This window comes from Sus scrofa, chromosome 10, assembly GCF_000003025.6.
Source record: "Sus scrofa isolate TJ Tabasco breed Duroc chromosome 10, Sscrofa11.1, whole genome shotgun sequence".
In the NCBI taxonomy this organism is placed as follows: Eukaryota; Metazoa; Chordata; class Mammalia; order Artiodactyla; family Suidae; genus Sus; species Sus scrofa.
Window position 1 is genome coordinate 30443666 of NC_010452.4, and position 19270 is coordinate 30462935.

The following is a 19270-nucleotide window of genomic DNA, read 5'->3' on the forward strand; positions in this document are numbered from 1 at the left end:
CTTAAAACTCAGTTTTAAAAAATCAGTTCTTGGAGTTCCTGTCCTGGCGCAGTGGTTAACGAATCTCACCAAGAACCATGAGGTTGCAGGTTCAATCCCTTGCCTTGCTCAGTGGGTTAATGATCCAGTGTTGCCCTGAGCTGTGGTGTAGGTAGCAGATGTGGCTCAGATCCCGAGTTGCTGTGGCTGTGGAGTAGGCCGGCGGTTACAGCTCCGATTAGACCCCTAGCCTGGGAACCTTCATATGCCGCGGGAGTGGCCCTAGAAAAGACAAAAAAATAATAAATTAATTTAAAAAATAAAAAAATAAAAATAAAAATAAAAAAATCAATTCTTTTTACCTTCAACTAGAAAAAAATTTGCCACTCAATACTTTTAGATTAGGAGGGGACCTCCATCCCCTGTAATCTCACAACCCCAAAGATATTATCAGCCGCACAGTCTTTGGTTCTGTTTCTCCAGCATCCTCTGAACTCTTTGTTCTCTAAATAACTGAACAAAGGATATTCAAGGAAAGATCACAAGATTGTTTATGGAGCGAACACCTAGTGTGGTTTTTAAGTTCTCAACTTGCCTTTCTGTGCCTGCGACTTCACATTTCACCAGCGGGGATGATGTTCTCACACATCCGCCATCTCACAAGGTTCTTGGATGAGAAATCAGATGTTGTTTTTGAGTGTCTGAAACTTTAAGTCTGAAACTTTCTTCATGTGAGGAACATCACCTCCCAAAGTGGCGGCAGTGCTTTTATGAACCTCATTTTGTACTTGAAAAAAGTCCCACCACAGAGGCAGCGCATCACTTCAACAGGGACTGAACATGTTGAGGAAGCCCACACTTTGCAGGATGGAAGAAACAGCCGTCATCGGAGAAGCCACTTCTCTGCCTCTGAAGCAGAGAGAAGAAGAAGTGGCCAGGCACAGAATGGTCACAACTCAGCCCAGAAGCAGCAGCCTGCTGGCTTCCTTTGCCTTGGGGGTTTTGACACAGTTCTGGGCTGGCTGTAAGGACCAAGCGTTCTCCATGCCGCCTGTGCTGTCTTGAGCATCTCGTTAGCGAATGCCAGAGAGTTTCTTGGTAAGTAAGACTTTCCTCTTCTTTCATCCTTTCGTCTTGGGAGATGATTTTCTTGGCAGAAAGGAGGGAGTTCCAGAGCAGTTCTTTTTCACTTCATTTCGGATTTCAGTGGCTATAGGTCGAAAGAGAGGGAAAGAGAGGGTCTTACACTCCTCTTTTTAATATCCACCTATGAGTGGTACCCCATCTAAATGCTTGCAAGTGTTTGGCATATTTCTTTGCATAAAGAAGTTATTTCTCACTTCTTTCTTTTCTTTTCTTTTTAGGGCCGCACCTCTGGCAAATGGAAGCTCCCAGGGGTTGAATCAGAGCTGCAGCTGCTGGCCTACCCCACAGCCACAGCAACATAGAATCCGAGCCGCGACTGCAAGCTACCCCACAGCTCACAGCAACATCAGATCCTCCACCCACTGAGCGAGGCCAGGGATCGAACCTGCATCCTCATGGATACTAGTTGGGTTTGTAACTCACTGAGCCACAAGGAGAACTCCTCCTTATTTTCATAAGAACGTTGAAAAGAGGTCGTCATCATCTAGCCCAGGACCCCCTCCATCCCAGGACCAGGCCCCTTTGCCTGCCTCCTCCCTGACATGTAAGGTCTCCACCCTCTTCTTCATCCCCTGTACTTGCCTGGAGTCTTTCCTCTAGAAGAGCCAGAACACATACATGAGACCCGAGCCCACGTGTATTTAGCAGACTCAAGATGATGAGTGGAGCCACTTGTAAAACAAAGCCAAATGCGGCACGAAAATAAACCCTTGTGTTTATTCTCGTCTCTTTCCTTCCCTCATCATCCTTCTTGATTGCTATTTATTTTTCAGTATTTCTCAGCAACACAAGCAGTTTAGTTCCTACTCTGTTTCCTATCCCTTTTCTCCAGACAGCCGTGGGGAGCCAAGCAGACGTTAAGACTGCCATCGTGTGCTCAAGACGGTTCTCATCGTTTCTTTGGAAATGAAAAGTGATTTGTGGGATTGGAGGGAAGGCCTTGGAGGCCAGGTCTGCTGTTCTCTGACCTAGGTTTTCCCAGAAGCTTTTGACATTTCCCATCCTTTGGCATTACTTTCTCTTGGCCTTCTCTCTCCAGGATGCCATGAGTCACACCTTGGTTGAAAGCCTTTTTTTTCTCCCCTCAAATGACTCCAAGTGTTCCTTGGAATAATTATAGTTGAGATGCCACCACCTATGCTTCTGTGACTGAGCTCAGGGGCTCCACAAGGGAAAGAGAGATTTAATAATGACGGTCCTTTAAAACCAAGGACCCAGTGAGCAGTCTCCACACCCGACCACGGTCTCTACACTGGAAACTGACACACACAACTGGCTGTGTAAGTAAGTCACAAAAGCCAAGTGCTCCATGCCAGGCCCTTGGCCGGAGGTCCCACGAGGTAAAGATCCCACCGGACCTAGGAACCCCCAGACAGGCCACTCTCAGGGGACATTTTAGTGCCAATCACTGTTGAAAGTGGATTTAAATCAATAACCTGAAAAAGACAGAGCAAAGGAGGGGGAGGGATTGAAGGAAAGGAAAGAACCACAAGCCAAGAAGAGAAACGTAAAGAGGCCACAAATACAATGATCTAAAGTGAATGAAAAGAGCTCCATAGAGGAATAAGCCCTGGACAACTGAAACGACAATGCCTGCTGGGAAAACAATAAAGAGGGGAAGTGACCCTGAGAAGGCCTCCCCCTCTCCAGGTGGAGGAGTCCACAGGGATTGTCATGACCCGGAAAGGGTTACGATTCATGCAAAAAACACTTCAACTCAAGAACACAGTCGTCTAGGAGGAATGTGGCTCGATCATACTGAATCTTCTGATTTTTGAACTGAATCCATAAATTTACATTTATACATGAAATTGTTACTTTTCTTAGAGTTGGCTCAAATGAAAAAATAAATAAATAAACAACCACTGTGTGGGACAAACATGTATTCAAGCCAGAATCACCTGTGGCTGCTGGTTTAAGACCCTCCCCATGCCTGACACAAAGTTGTATTGACACATGGGTACATAGCTAGATACAATAGCTGTACATCCAGGCTGTCCCCCATCTCTCATTCAAGAAAGTTTGTGAAAACAGAACTAAGGTAATATCATGGGTGGTATGACTGACCTCATTTATATTCAAAAAGCATTTCCACAGGAGTTCCCATCATGGTGCAGCAGAAACGAATCTGACTAGGAACCATGAGGTTCCTATTGCAGGTTCGATCCCTGGCCTGGCTCAGTGGATTGAGGCTCTGGCATTGCTGTGGCTGTGGTGTAGGCTGGTGGCTACAGCTCTGATTAGACCCCTAGCCTGGGAATCTCCATAGACCACTAGTGGTGCGGCCCTAGAAAAGGACAAAAAAAAAAAAAAAAAAAGACCAAAAAAATAAAATAAAGACAATGGGCCAAGACATGAACAGATATTTCACCAAAGAGAAAATACAGATACTCCAAGTAGTAAATAAATACTCCAAAAAAGTTTAAAATCATTAACTATTAGAAAAAGGCAAATTAAAAACATAATGGAAATATCATTACACACCTGTCTGAATTGCTGAAATTAAAAATGGTGATAACACGGAATGCTGACAAGGTTCACTCCTTCCTTGGTGGTGGGAATATAAAATGGTACAGCCACTCTGGAATACAGTTTGGCAGTTTCCTCTAAAACTAAAAATGTACCTTACCATATGACCCAACAATTGCACTTTGGGGCATTTATTCAAGGGAAATTAAAACCTATGTTCACACAAAAGCCATAAATAGCAGCTTTATTCATAATAGCCAAAAATTCCTTCAGTGAGTTAATGGAAGGATAAACAATCTGTGGTGTATGTACACCGTGGACTACTACTCAGCAATGAAAAGGATAAACTATGAATACACACATCTTGGATGAACCTCAAGGGAATTACGCTAGGTGACAAAAATCAGTCTCGAAAAAGTCAATTACTATACGATTCCATTTGTATATTAGTCTCAAAATAACAGAACATTAGTGGATATGGAGAACAAATTATTGGTTCTCAAGGGTTAAAGATTAGTAGAGGGAAGAATACTAAGGATTGAAGGTGGGTGTAGTTAGAAGAAGTGAGCAGGAAGGAGCTTTGTGGTACTGGTACAGTTCTACGTCTTAATTACTTACGAATGGTAGTTACATAAGCTATACTTGTGATGTAATGCATGCAAGCACACACACACACATACACACACACCAGACATGCCCACAGATAAGTGCAGGTATAACTGGTGAAACCTGAATCTGCTCTGTAGATTGTACCAGCGTTAGTGTCCTGGTTTTGATATCGTTCCATAAGATATCGACCCCAGGGGTAGGAAGATTGGTCAAGAGGCTCATGGAACCTCTTTGCACATTTCTTAGTTTCCTCTGAGTCTGTAATTATACCAGAATAATAAGTTTTAAAAATTCACAAATTCCAGCCCATCAACTATAATTAATACCACGTCACTTGTGCTGCACTTGGCAAGAGAACATAGCACACTGTGTGCATCGCTGCACCTGAACTGACTAGCCAGGCCCTTCTCCTTCCCTCTAAAATGCATTGTACTTAAACGACCTCATCCAGGGGCTTTCACCGTTCCTGTCTCATCCAGTGGCCTCAGAAAAAAGGAAATCAAACATCCCAGGAACAAAAGTGTCTTTGTCATTCTCCCCAATCCCATTGGTTCAGGACTTTCCCTCATGTTAAGTGAACTGTGAGTCACCTGCTTTAGAGATTAGCTGATGAATAATGAATGCTCCCATTGACAGTGGAGTGAGCAGCTCCGTGTATAAGCCAGGACAAGCTAAAACCTCTAAGAAATAACCCCTGATTCCAAGTGGTCTAACACAATAGACGTTTATTACTCACTAGGCCAAGTCCTAATTAGAGGGCGCACCTCCCACAGTGACTCAGGGGATCCAGGTTCCTTCATGCTTGTCTGTTCTGTCTTCAATACATGTTTGCTCTGGTATCATCCAACTGCAAAGAGTAGGGAAGAGGAGGTGTATTGAAAGGAACAGGATGATTTCCTTCCAGGTCCCCCTCGAGCTGCATGTATCACTTCCTCCAGCACAACTCACGTGACTCCCCCTGCAAGCTGGTGGGCTGGGGATGCCGTTGAGCTGAACACCCTGGAAGATAAAATGGGTTTGGTGAGCAAAGAGCAAGTCTCAGCCACAGGGACCTCTGTAGAGGCATTTTTCCTGAAAGTGGAAGTTAGCTGTTAAAGGACTGAAGAGGAGCCGGGGTAGGAGGCCTTAAAGGATTAAAGTAGCTGGAGTGTGGGACACAAAACGTTCATGTGGAAGCTCTATTTGCAGGAATGACCAGAAAGCTGTCACTTGGCATTCAGAGGGATCCTGAAATTTCTACATGATTAGAAATTGCTCTCACAGCTGCTGGGGTGTTGCCAGTTATTTTTTTAATTACTTACGCTGATAGTGTCCTGAAAATTTTTCACTGCACCTAAGAGTGAGGCCTTGCAAATTATTCAGACCACGATACTCCCCTTCCATTTCTTAAAGGTGAAATAATCAACTAAGTAGAGCCGCAGAAAGAGGAAAACTCTCCCACTAAATTCCTTTCTCATCAGAAGCCAAAGCTGTAGAATGTCCATAGCTTCCAGATAATGAAATTTTCTAGTCATTTTGCTTTTCGGCACTAGAAACTGCTGGAACTTACAAATACGAATCTCAGTTACATCACAAGGAGAGTAGACCTTGCAAGGCATCTTTTCCTTGGCCACACCCCCAACTGGGCTATTATGGCCTCTTGGTGGCACAGGTGGGTTATAAAAAGGCTTAGTCATCATAAAAATGCCCTTTGTGCCTTAGCAGTAACAAACTCAACTAGTATCCATGAGGATGCAGGTTGGATCCCAGGCCTCACTTGGTAGATTAAGGACCTGGTATTACCGTGAGCTATGGTTTAGGTTGCAGACACAGCTCAGGTCCCATGTTGCTGTGGCTATGACGTAGGCCAGCAGCTGCAGCTCTGATTCAACCCCTAGCTTGGGAACTTCCATATGCCTCAGGTGCATATGGAAGTATTTTTTAAAAAAGCCAAATAAAATAAAATAAAATAGAATAGAATGCTCTGAATGTGACACAAACCCTCTGAATATTTGTGAAAGATCCATTTCTAACACAAGATGGGGAACATGATTTATTTCTACCCAACGTCCCCACCGAATGCCCCATGGAAATGTTTCCCTGGCCCTGAGCTCCCATGACGTCATTGCAGGTACCCACAGAGCTCATCCTAAGCAAATACTGCTCCCACCTGCTCCTGGCACAGACTTCTGGAGTGGTCTCGTCTTTTAATGGTGTCACCATGAATCTGAGGTAGAAACTGAGTCATTCTTACATCCCTCTTTCTCTTTCACTAGCATAATGAGAAGATCAACAGGCTACTTGGGAGAAGATGCAAGCCACTTCCTTAAATCACAACTTCATTAGATGTGTTTTACCAAAGCCACAATAATGACCATTTTCTGTATTCCCTGTACTAGCTGACAAAGAAAAATAATGAAAGCTAAGCTCCTACCAGAGCTTTACTCACCAAACCATGTCAACATAAGTTATTGGTGCACTTTGCCATTTCTGCATCATCTACAGCATCCAACAGAGAAGAATGCAAGGAAGATCCATGTATATTCCATTGGCTGTAAACTCTAGACCAGAGGATGAGTTGACACACATTGGAAGGTTTTGGCAATGATGAATAAAATAACTAGGGTTCTGGTTAACTGGAATAATTTCGCAAATGCTCCCATTCATGGATGCTTTTACTGCAATTTGGAGAAGCTGGTCTCTTGGAGATTAGAAGCACAGTGGAAAGCATTTACCAAGGTGCTGTGGTCCTAAAATTCAAGTACAAAGGAGGTTAGTTGCTCAACGATACAGGCATGGGGGATGCTCAACGATACAGGCATGTATAGCACAGAGAATGCTACCCAAAAGTCCATGATAATCCATATGGGAAAGGAGTCTGAAAGAGAATGGATATGTGAGAGTTCCTGTTGTGACTCAGTGGATTATGCCCGACTAGTATCCATGAGGATGCGGGTTCAATCCCTAGCCTCACTCAGTAGGTTAAGGATCCAGCATTGTCATAAGCTGCAGTATAGGTTGCAGATTCAGCTCAGATCTGGCTTTGCTGTGGCTGTGGCATAGGTCAGCAGCTGTAGCTCCAATTTGACCCCTAGCCTGGGAACTTCCATATGCTGCAAATGCAGCTCTAAAAAAAAAAAAAAAAAAGAAAGCAAAAACAAAAACAAAAAAAAGAGCAGGCAGACAGAAGGTCAAAAATGACATGAAGGAAAGAGAAATAGGATGGTTCTTTGTAGGGCATCACATATAATGGGACACACGAAAGATAGAAGTTAAAAAAGAGTAGCAGACTCTGAAAACAGCAGCCAATGTCCTCAACCAAGATGCTATAAGTCCTATAGTGTGGACAGGAGGGGGGTCATTCAGTCGCCTCATTGGCCCATACCCTCCTCCGTGCAGAGCGACCACAACAGAGACACACATTCTGGTGAGAGTAGATAAGTCAGTGGGCAGAGAGACCCTTTGGGAACGAAACTGGGATACGAAATGAATTTAATAGGAATGGCAATGGAAAAAAGACTAATACGATGGCAGTGACAGAAAAAGAATAAGCTCCTCTCCTTTAGCAACCGAGGGTTTTGGGGTTTTTTTTTTTTTTAATTTTTATTGTAGGTGATAAATCAATGTTTTGTCAATTTCTGTTGTACGTCAAAATGACCCAGTTATACATTTATATACATTCTTCTTCTCACATTATCCTCCATCATCTTCCATCACAAGTGATTGGATACAGTCCCCTGTGCTATCCAGCAGGCCCTCATTGCTTATCCACACCAAATGCAAAAGTTTGCATCTACTAATCCCAAACTCCAAGTCCATCCCACTCCCTCTCGCTCCCTTTCCAATAAGATCTTTAAAATGTACTCAGTTGAATTTTGCCTTTTTTTTTTTCTTTTTAGGGCCACACCCATGGCATAGGAAGTTCCCAGGCTAGGAGTCAAATTGGAGTTGCAGCTGCCAGCCTACACCACAGCCACAGCAATGTGTGATCCAAGCCACATCTGTGACCTACACCACAGCTCACATGGCAGCACTGCATCCTCAACCCACTGAGCAAGGCCAGGGATTGAACCCACATCCTCATGGATACTAGTCAGGCTCATTACCGCTGAGCCACAATGGAACTCTCCAATTTTGCCTTTTAACAATACTTATATAATTTGATTAACTTTATCCTTTCACATGCAATAACTTGCACGTGCAATAAGCCACTTCTTTTTTTTTTTTTTTTTTTTTTTTTTGTCTTTTTGCCTTTTCTAGTGCCGCTCCCATGGCATATGAAGGTTCCCAGGCTAGGGGTCAAATTGGAGCTGTAGCCACTGGTCTATGTCAGAGCCACAGTAACGCGGGATCCGAGCCGCGTCTGCAACCTACACCACAGCTCACGGCAACGCCAGATCCTTAACCCACTGAGCAAGGCCAGGGATCGAACCTGTAACCTCATGGTTCCTAGTCGGATTTGTTAACCACTGAGTCACCACAGGAACTCCTGCAATAAGCCACTTCTTTTTTTTTTTTTTTTTTTGTCTTTTTGTCCTTTGTCTTTTGTTGTTGTTGTTGCTATCTCTTGGGCCGCTTCCCGGGCATATGGAGGTTCCCAGGCTAGGGGTTGAATCGGAGCTGTAGCCACCAGCCTACGCCAGAGCCACAGCAACGAGGGATCCGAGCCGCATCTGCAACCTACACCACAGCTCACGGCAACGCCGGATCGTTAACCCACTGAGCAAGGGCAGGGACCGAACCCGCGACCTCATGGTTCCTAGTCGGATTCGTTAACCACTGCGCCACGACGGGAACTCCAATAAGCCACTTCTTAAACTGTATTTTCAACATATAGCTGAACCAGAAGTGAGGTGGTTACAAAGCATTATAGATGAAAAAGCATTATAGCCCAGAGAAGGTTCAAGATTTCACCCCAAGCCATCTTCACTGTAAATGTGTAAGCCTGTACATGGCTAAGCGAAGGAGGCCCTGTGTAGGGATGTGAATGCAGAGCTCTGACCCTTATTCAAGAAAGGACTGGCCCTGAGGCTTCCAGGAGCCCAAGCCTCCAGAGAGAAACTCTTGCAAAGGTTTGCTTCAGCTTTTCTGCCAGGTCAGCCTCCTCTGGGGCATCCCCAGACAATGACCTTGCTAGGCAGTGGTACAGGGCTTGGCACAGGGCCCCAGTGTGGGGCTTGCCTAAAGGGCATCAGCTCTTCCCAGGGAACCAGTTGAGACCTCATAGTGTCTGCATCAGGGTCTGATGGCTTCCTCTACCTACCCTTGCTTCCCCCGCTTATCCTTCCACGGGTGTTACACCCCATAGACCAGCTGCACCCCCAACTCTGTCTCAGCACCTGCTTCCCTGAGCCAGACTTGCACAGTATCTTTTCCAAACTTCATTAGACCAGTGGTATAAGAACCTTGACCACACTAGCCCCATGCAGAAAAATCCCCCCAGAGGAAATTTTTAGTGTTTCTTTTCTTTTCTTTTCAATGGTTACACTCATGGCATATGGAAGTTCCCAGGAAAGGGATTGAATCTGAGCTGCAGCTGCGACCTACACCACAGCTACAGAAACACTAGATCCCTTACAACCTCCTGCACTGGGCCGGAGATCAAACTTGTGCCTCTGCAGTGACCCCAGCCACTGCAGGGATTCTTAACCCACTGCACCACACTGGGAACTCCAGTGGTTCATTTCTTAAACATTTCAAATGTGCTCTGGAAACTAATACAACATTGTTAAGTCAACCAAACGCCAATAAAATGTTTTCAGAAACCTGCTAAAAAAAATAAATGAATGAAATTCACTAAAGCAAAAAAATAAAATGTGCTCTGAATAAGAAAGCAATTGCGTTCTTTATAAGAAACTCAAATATGACAGAAATTCATAATGTACAGAGCAGGTGTCTCCTGTAACCCCAAACCTTTTAACCACCAGGTGTTTATCCATCCAGGCTTTCTTCATATGCACATACTAATATGTATGGATGTTATATTACAATGTAGAATCAGACTATACTCTTTTGTAGTTTACTTTAAAAATACATAATAGGATGGCATTCCCATCGTGGCTCAGCAGAAATGAATATGACTAGCATCCACGAGGATGCAGGTTCGATCCCTGGCTTTGCTCAGTGGGTTAAAGGATCTGTCACTGCTGTGAGCCATGGTGTAGGTCACAGACACAGCTCAGATCTGGAGTTGTGGCTATGGCGTAGGCAGGCGACTATAGCTCTTGATTCAACCCCTAGCCTGGGAACCTCCATATGCTTCGGGTGCAGCCCAAAAAAGAAAAAGAAAAAAAAAAGACAATAAATAAATAAATAAAATAAAAATTCACGTTAGGAGTTCTCTGGTAGCCTAGCTATTTAGGATTCAGCATTGTAATTGCTGTGGCTCAGATTTGATCTGGCCCAGGGAACTTCTCCATGCCATGGATGCAACCAAAAATAAAATTTCTAAGCTAGATATGATCTATGTCTATACATATAGAGATACCTCATTTGATTACCAGCTACATGAATTTCCATTTTATGAATATTCAACAATTTATTTAAACATTCCCACCCAAATGGGCATTTGTGTTATATCTAGTTTTTCATGATTGTAACAGAGGTTTCACTGCTTAGTTTAAGTTTACAAATAGAAATGTTTGTGAAAGCATGTATATGAGCTTCATCTTTATTTTTCTCATCTATGTTGGAATCAGGGGTATAAAACAGGATTCCAGGGACTGACTGCACTCATAATGTTGGACCTTCACATAGTAAGGGTTTGTGAATCATTTTTGGCTGAGTTTTCCCTGTAGTGGGGAGGGGTTCCCACCCTCCAACCATCCTATTTCTCTCACTTGCCTTGTGGCCTTAAGAGCAGGTTAATGAGGGTTTGGTGGGAGGTCAAAGGATACTAACTTGTAGGACAGTCCCAGTCACTAACCATGTAAATGGAACCTCCCTTTCAGATCTTGAGGGCTCTGTGCTTACAAAGACCTCCTACAAACATTGACCGTGTGCAGTAACATTCCAGATTCTAATCTTCATTCTAGATACTGCAACATTCTAGATAATGTGTACTGTGACATTCTAAAACACACATGTTCAAATATGGCCTAAAATTTTTTTTTGCTTTTAAGAACTCCTGTTGTATAAAAACCCTCTTTTGTCAAACTTTTAAAAAAGAAAACAGTGACAAAAGATCAGGACGGTAAAGCTAGAAGCCCAATCAATGTTTGCATTACTGCAGTTTGAGTTTGGCCAGCGGGTCAAATGATTTTGCCAAGATGAATTCACCCCGTCAGACATTCCCCTGATCTTAGAGGCAGCTTATGAGCCAGTGTACAGTTTCTGCCAGTGCTTCCTTAGCAAAAATGTCCTTGGCTAACAAATATCTATGCATTTGTTTGGTTAAGGGACCCAGATAACCTCTGAGAGGCAGCAGGAGAGGTGTCCCAGGTGAGTATGGAGGACTAAAATGACATGGTACATATATACAGTGGAATACTACTCAGCCATTAAAAAGAATTAAACAATGCCAATTTGCAGCAAAGTGGGCGGACCTAGAAATTGTCATATTAAGTGAAGCTAATCAGATAGTAAAAGACAAACATCAGATGATATATCACTTATGTGGAATCTTAAAAAAGGATATAAAGGAACTTATTTGTAGAACTGCTTTAGAAACAGACTCACAGCCTTTTAAATGGTTACCAAAAGGGACAGGATGGGGGGCTGGGAGGGATGGACTAGGGGTTGGGGTTGGCATATGCACACTGTAATATATGGAATGACTGGCCAACAGATAATTCTACCCAGTATTCTGTGTGATAATCTATGTGAGACAAGAATCAGAAAGAGAATGGATGTGTGTATATGTATGACTGAATCACTTTGTTGTACAGCAGAAATTATCACAGGCTTGTAAATCAACCATACTTCAATGAAACTTTTAAAAATGAAAGGAGGAGTTCCTGTCATGGCTCAGTGGTTAATGAATCCGACTAGGAACCATGAGGTTGCATGTTTGATCCCTGGCCTTGCTCAGTGGATTAAGGATCCAGCGTTGCCATGAGCTGTGGTGTAGGTAGCAGATGGGGCTTGGATCCCACGTTGCTGTGGCTCTGGCGTAGGCTGGTGGCTACAGCTCCACTTAGACCCCTAGCCTGGGAACCTCCATATGCCTTGGGTTCAGCCCTAGAAAAGACAAAAAGACAAAAAGACAAAAAAAAAAAAAGAAGGAAAAAACCATATCGTATAAACACCAATAAACGGAGATCAGGATGTTGATAGAATATACCCATCAATGACTCATAAATAGCCTAATTTTCTTTCAACAGCTCTTTGAAAATAATGAGAGGCATTTAAATGTCTGCTTTTAGAAAAGAAAATACACTAGAATTTTTTTTTTCCTGTTTGAATCAGGAAAGTCACAGTTGAGTTCCTAAATTTTTCAATTTATATACCCACGAAGCCAGACAGGGAAGGTCTACATGAGGTGAAAAACTACACCGAAGGAGCAGTCTTCCACCAAGACGCTCCCCAAAATGGCAAACTCTTTGATCCATTTGCCAGAATTCAGGTTTAGAACATTGAAGGCAGGGCCCAGAGAGTTGCATTTTAATCACCTCTGGTGATTCCCATGCAGGGGACAGGGAAACCACACTTTGGACTGGCTGAACACTGGCCCAAAGCCTGCAAGACTTCTTCTTCTATCCGTAGTCTGTCAGTGAGTTTCAACTGAGCTTTGGAACAAGTCACATTCATTGTGTCCCAATTTCAGTCTATAATGTGGGGTTGATCATATTTGCCACCTACCTCATTACCCTCACATGTAAATTCATGAGCTAATGCCTGTGAAGTCATTTAAATTCCTCAGTAGAAAGGCGCTATATTTCAAGTATCATCAAGCATTTATTTCCAGTATTACAGTGACACTTTGGTTTTTAGGGACCCACAAAAAAGTGGTACCATTCCTGTGAAAATGTCAATAAGACTAATACACTACAGGTTCAATCAAATGACATAACTTGTGCACTGAAGGAGAATGGGCTTCTGTGCCTCAGCTTTGACTTACTGACTTGACTGGCATCATGGTTAATGTCATTTTTCAAGTATAGACTGTAATTTGACATTCTATCAATTGGGTTCTACCAGAGAAACAGAACCAGTAGAAGATGTATCTATATCTACAAATACATATATACATATTTGCACTGCATATATGTATAAATACATATTTGTATATGTATATGAGATATATGTACATAAAAATAATACATATATATTTACATATACATTGAAGTTTGATTGACTATAGGAACTACAATCTAGCCAAGCTGACACGTAAAACTAGCCATCACACGCAACTTCATGGCATTTTTCAATGATTGCCAATTAAATGACTTGTTTGCATTGGGATGGAAACAAGTTATATCCCTAGAACTTAATAACTGCACTGGTGAAGTAAAAAACTTACCTTCAATTTATTCTTTTTATTACTGAGAAGCAAACTAGTTAATCATTAGATTTCCCCTGAGCCTGAGAAGACCTTATACCTATTTCCCAGGTTGTAACATGGCCTTTCCTTGTAAAGTCTTGATATTTTAATTTAAAAGGCATAAAAGTACTGAGCCTAGAGTAAATGCCTATTGTTTTTGCTTACTTTGATTCCTTCTTTTGATGCCAGCCCCCAGATTTATCTTTGGGACCATTTCTTCCTCCTCCTCGATCCACCTCCCCTTCCCGGAGGAGGCCTGGCCAATCAGATGACTGCCCATAATGATGGGTTCAGGGATGGATGGATGACTCAACCAGACTGACAGACACAGTTCTGGAAATCTTGCTGGCTCCCGTAGGAAAGGGGTGCTGTCTTTTTGCTGTGGTTATTAACCTGGTAGAAAATAATCCTGGAACTGTTAGTTACTACCTTGCCATGCTAGGAACACCTGCAAAAGTAGAGCAGAGATGGAGAGACAGATTCTGAAGCCATTCAGATTTGAGGTTGTGGAGCTTTCTCTATGCTTAAACCAATTTGAGTCCTGTGCCTTGAACCTGTCGCTAAAAGCTTCTGACTACACTAGATACAGATCCCCACTTCACACTTAGGATGGTGTGAGCCATGAGTCTGCTCTGCAGAGAACAAGAAAGAGGAGCATTGCTTCTGATTCCCAACTTCAGGCTTGATGTGAGAGCCTGCATTCCATGGTCCCAGGATTACAGGTCCTCAGGTGGCAGCCAAAGTCATCCCAGGTTCATCCACTGGGGAAAGTGAGGGCACCTCTCTCAAGGAGTACTCCCACTCCTGCTGGCATCTTCTTATGAGCCATCACTCCTTCTCTGGGTTCAAGGGCAGGCACAATGACGTAGAAGGACAAAAACTTCCACAATGTGGACCATCCTCTGTTCACATCCAGATCAGCACCAGCTGCCCTCAAAGTGGGGTTAGAAGAGAGGGAAAGAGGAAGGAGGGAAGGAAGGAAGGAAGGAGAAAAGTTTGAAAAGAAACTTTTGCTAAGCTCCCACTATGTGCCACATACTTTCCACATATCTTATCTCACCAGCTCCTCACTATGCTTTGATGTTCTATGAAATAGTTCTCTGAAGCTCTTATTACCATCTTCATTCTAACTGATGAGAAAATAGATCCATAGAGATTATACAACTTGCCCATATACTTACTTAGTCAGTGCAGAGCTGAAATTTAGACCTGTTTGAGTCCAGCACCTGTGTGTGTGGGAGTTCCCGTCTTTGAGAACATTTCTTATAAGGAAATTCAAGATATACATGAACGATGGCCCACCTGCTCAACTTCTTCTTCCCGGCTTCATGGAAGACCCCACAGCTTCATCTTGAAAATGTGGGACTTTAAGAGCACGGTTTGAAAAGCACAGACAGGTCTGATGGAAAAACCTCTCGACCGGTTAGGACTCAGCTCAGACACCAGCTCCTCCTATGACGAGAAGTATGAGGGAGTAAAGCAGATGAATAAATAAACAATAAACAAATAAAGTTGCTTCCAAACCCCCTGCTGTTCCAGTACCTACATAAAACCAGATACCTCATAAGTGCTGAATAAATATGCCTCACAACAAGGTGGGATCCAAGCCGCGTCTGCAACCTACCCCACAGCTCACAGCAAGGCCGGATCCTTAACCCACTGAGCCAGGCCAGGGATCGAACTAGCATCCTCATGGATACTAGCCGGACTCACTGCCACTGAGCCACAGTGGGAATTTGCAATAACACCTAGCTGTTAATTGACTACTTATAGTAAAGATAAGGTGGAAAGTTTGCCTCCTGGTTTTATTCCTCCTTGCAATAGCAACGTCCCTCCCAGTTCTGCATTGGATCATGTTCTCTAAGCTGAAGTTTTAGTGGCAGTTTGCTGGCAGACTGCCTGAGAAAATATGGTAGACATATTATCTACCACTTGATCTCTGCTCTTCCATCAGAGAGGATGTGGAAGGCTTCTAGGATCACTGGAGGAATATGAGAGGAGGAAGTGAAGGAAATGCTGAATAGAAAGTAAGATAAGGATGTACTTTCTTGCAATTCTAATGATGACATCTCTCACCTGTTAAAAGAAGTTCTCCAAAGCCATTCTAGTTTGCACAATTCTGAAAAAGATGTTTCAGAATGGCATTGTGTGCCTTCCAATACAAGAACAGGCCTGAATGTAGCATTCGTTGAGTGTCTCACATGGGCCAGGCACTAAAGCGGAGAGTAGCTTCTGGTGCCCTGCATCCACTTATGATTATCTCCAGAAGGGTAAGCATCCTGATGTTAGCTTCCAGGGAAACACCCCATCTCCACTCTCAACCCCCATGCTTCAGGCAATATTGGCTCCACCCCTGATTCCTGCTTATGATTTCTGCCTGGCCAATAAGAGCAAGCAATTTCCTCAGCCACGGTGATTGGTTGGAGGAAGGACACGTGACCCAGACCAAGCCAATTGGAGCTAATCAGAACTCATTCCTGCTCATTCCCAAAGCCCTTGATTTCCATTTGGGTTTGAATCTGAAAGTTCTGAGGTTGGAGCCATCTTGCTTTCACATGAAACCTGAGAATGAAGTCAATATAAAGAACAGAGCAAAACAGAATTGAAAAGTGGGGAAACAACAAAACCAACAATATAGATCACTCCATTTGGCTGTGAATTCAGCCTAAGGTTTACCCTGTGACTTGTCAGTTACAAAAGCAAAGTGTTCCCAGTTCCTTGCTTAAACCAATTTATTTATTTATTTATTTATTTATTTATTTATTTATCTTTTTAGGGCTGTATCCTAAAAACCTGTGGAGGTTGCCAGGCTAGGGGTCTAATTGGAGCTACACCTGCCGGCCTATGCCAGAGCCACAAACCATTATTTATTTATTTATTTATTTTAGGGCCACACCCACGGCATATGGAGGTTCCCAGGCTAGGGTCCACTCAGAGCTACACTACTGGCATTCACCACAGCCACAGCAATGGAGGATACAAGCCGTTTTGGTGACCTACACCATCGCTCATGACAACACTGGATCCTTAATGCACTGAGCAAGGTCAGGGATTGAACCCACAACCTCATGGTTACCAGTCGGATTCATTTCCACTGCGCCGCAATAGGAACTCTGCTTAAACCAATTTAAATCGGAATTTTAGTCACTGACAACTGAAAGAATCCCAACTAATAAAGGTGTTTAATACATTCCTCTTCCTGGATGTCCCTAACAGCCCTATAAAGACATTATTATTATGACTTCGAATAAGAAAGACAAGTCTTAGAAAGGTTAATTTACTTGTCCAAATCCACACAGAGGGCATCAACTGCTATTTTAGAGAATGAGGATTATTCTCAATATCTGTGACTATTTAAAATCATGCACAAGTTTCTGTCATAACTATTAAAAAAGAACAATCTGCTGAAAATTTAAGGATGAATAATTGCCTTTTAGGTCTCTTCAACATTGTGTGTGTTCAATGTCAGAAGATGGTCTGTGTAACAGTTAAGAGCTTGGATTCTGGAGATAAACTCCCTGGTTCCATCTCAGCTCTTCCTATATTAACTGTGTGACCTTGGACAAATTAATCTCTCTGTGCCTCAGTTTCCTCATTTGAAAATTGGGATGAGGATAATGAAAGGAATTGCCTTGTGGGTTTGTAGGATTGGGTGAGTTAACACATGAGAAGGTGTCAGAGAGGGGGGAAACTTCCCCACACCCTTCTAGGTTCTTTTGGCTGATCTAATTATTAAGTTGACACAATAGAAATAAATTAATTCACACATACAGAGGTCTTATAGAGGTAGAACCCTCAAAATGACCAAAGCAGGGTATTGATATATCATTTTTAGACAGAGAAACAATTATTTGTGAATATTTAACAAAACAAAAGAGCTTGTGCTTGGGGTTGAAAGTTAATAAACAAGTAACTAAGTTTGTCTATACAGCTTTCTTAGCCTTGAATTCCCAAACTCTGGTGATGGGATATTTTCTATCTTCCAGATATAGGGAGGCTACCCTCTTATGGAAGATTTCTTTTCTGCTTTCAAGGGGAAAGAGGAGAGTGCCAGAATTTTTTTTAAATACTTTTTTCCCACTGGCTATTTCTCAAGTAACTTTAATTCAAATAATCAATATGTGCAGCACTATTCACAACAGCCAAGACATGGAAACAACCCAGATGTCCATTGACAGTTGAATGGATTAAGAAGATGTGGTATATATATGCAGTGTACTACTCCTCAGCCATAAAAAAGAACAAAATAATGCCATTTGCATCTACATGGATGGAACTAGAGATTCTCATACTAAGTGAAGTAAGTCAGAAAGAGAAACACAAATACCATATGATATCACTTACATCTGGAATCTAATATACAGCATAAATGAACCTTTCCACAGAAAAGAAACTCATGGACTTGGAGAACAGACTTGTGTTTGCCAAGGGGGAGGGGGAGGGAGTGGGATGGACTGGGAGTCTGGGGTTAATAGATGCAAACTATTGCCTTTGGAATGGATAAGCAATGAGATCCTGCTGTATAGCACTGGGAACCATATCTAGTCACTTATGATGGAGCATGAGGGAGGATAATGTGAGAAAAAAAATGTATGTGTGACTGGGTCACTTTGCTGTACAGTAGAAAATTGACAGAACACTGTAAACCAACTATAATAGAAAAAAAATAGTCATTTAAAAAATAATCGATGTGTTTCTTTGTCATATTTTGGGGTGGCCAGCCCTCAGCCCCAGCAAAAGTATCTAGCATATAGTCAGTGCTGCTATGAATACAGGTATAATTATATGTAATGTTTCCCATATACCCCAAATTTTAAAATATGAATTACTTTTATTCCTTGTTTGTTTATGCTGTTTCTGCTTCCCTAAAAAATGCACTGAAGTACACACGAGCCAATCACCTCTTCCCAAGTGCTGTCTTTCAATAAAATCCTCATACACCAAATATGGCTAAGCCAGAGCAGTAAAAAGTTGCCCAAGTTGCAAAAGACTCTGAGGGTATATTATCATGATTCAAAAATTAGTAACATTTTTACAAGCGCAGCATCAGCATCTAAGCAGTTGTTTCAGTGCCAAGTCACAAAAGATACCATCACATTCATGAGGAGGAAGTGGCTACATCCTGACCCAGAGGGGGAGCAATAAGATCCCTCACTATCAGCACAAGGAATTGCAAATTCTTCACTGTAACTACCACCTCTTTGCATTTTGCAATTTTCCTGGTCCTGTCATTCATGGACCTTAATTCCAGGCAGTCTTTGAAGCTCCCTTAGTTTCTAGATACACTTAGCAGAGCTGGCTGGTCTCAAGGGGAAACTGGTCTGTTTTCAAAAAGCAAAGGGAATTTTGCCCCAAAGCATCTGTCTTGCCCCTATGATCCTCATTATCATCACCCATTCTCCCTCCAGACAAAAAGAAATGGAATCAGGCCTCCCAGCATCACCCAGACCCTTCTAGTAATCTGCTGTAATACAAGGGACAGGCCCTATCAAATTCTTAACTTACACAACATGGGAAGGAATAATCCAGGACCTACCATTCTCGGATGGAAATAGCAAAGGCACCTGGAAATGGCAGATGATGAGACTCAGAAGCACCTTAGAATAG

The 19270-nt window shown here is 42.7% G+C and overlaps 2 long non-coding RNA genes across 2 annotated transcripts in view; both read right to left on the bottom strand.

Moving 5' to 3' along the window:
* Positions 368–7092, bottom strand: LOC102167084. The gene is made up of 3 exons (XR_002336152.1): positions 6632–7092; positions 4940–5202; positions 368–1189 (listed from the first exon to the last, which is right to left on the bottom strand). It is a non-coding gene; the product is annotated as an uncharacterized LOC102167084 (long non-coding RNA).
* The window catches only part of LOC110255667, a 30862-nt gene continuing 24017 nt past the window's right edge, over positions 12426–19270 (bottom strand). Inside the window, exon 3 of the long non-coding RNA XR_002336306.1 lies at positions 12426–15115. This is a non-coding gene — a long non-coding RNA (uncharacterized LOC110255667). The remainder of the gene's footprint in view (positions 15116–19270) is intronic.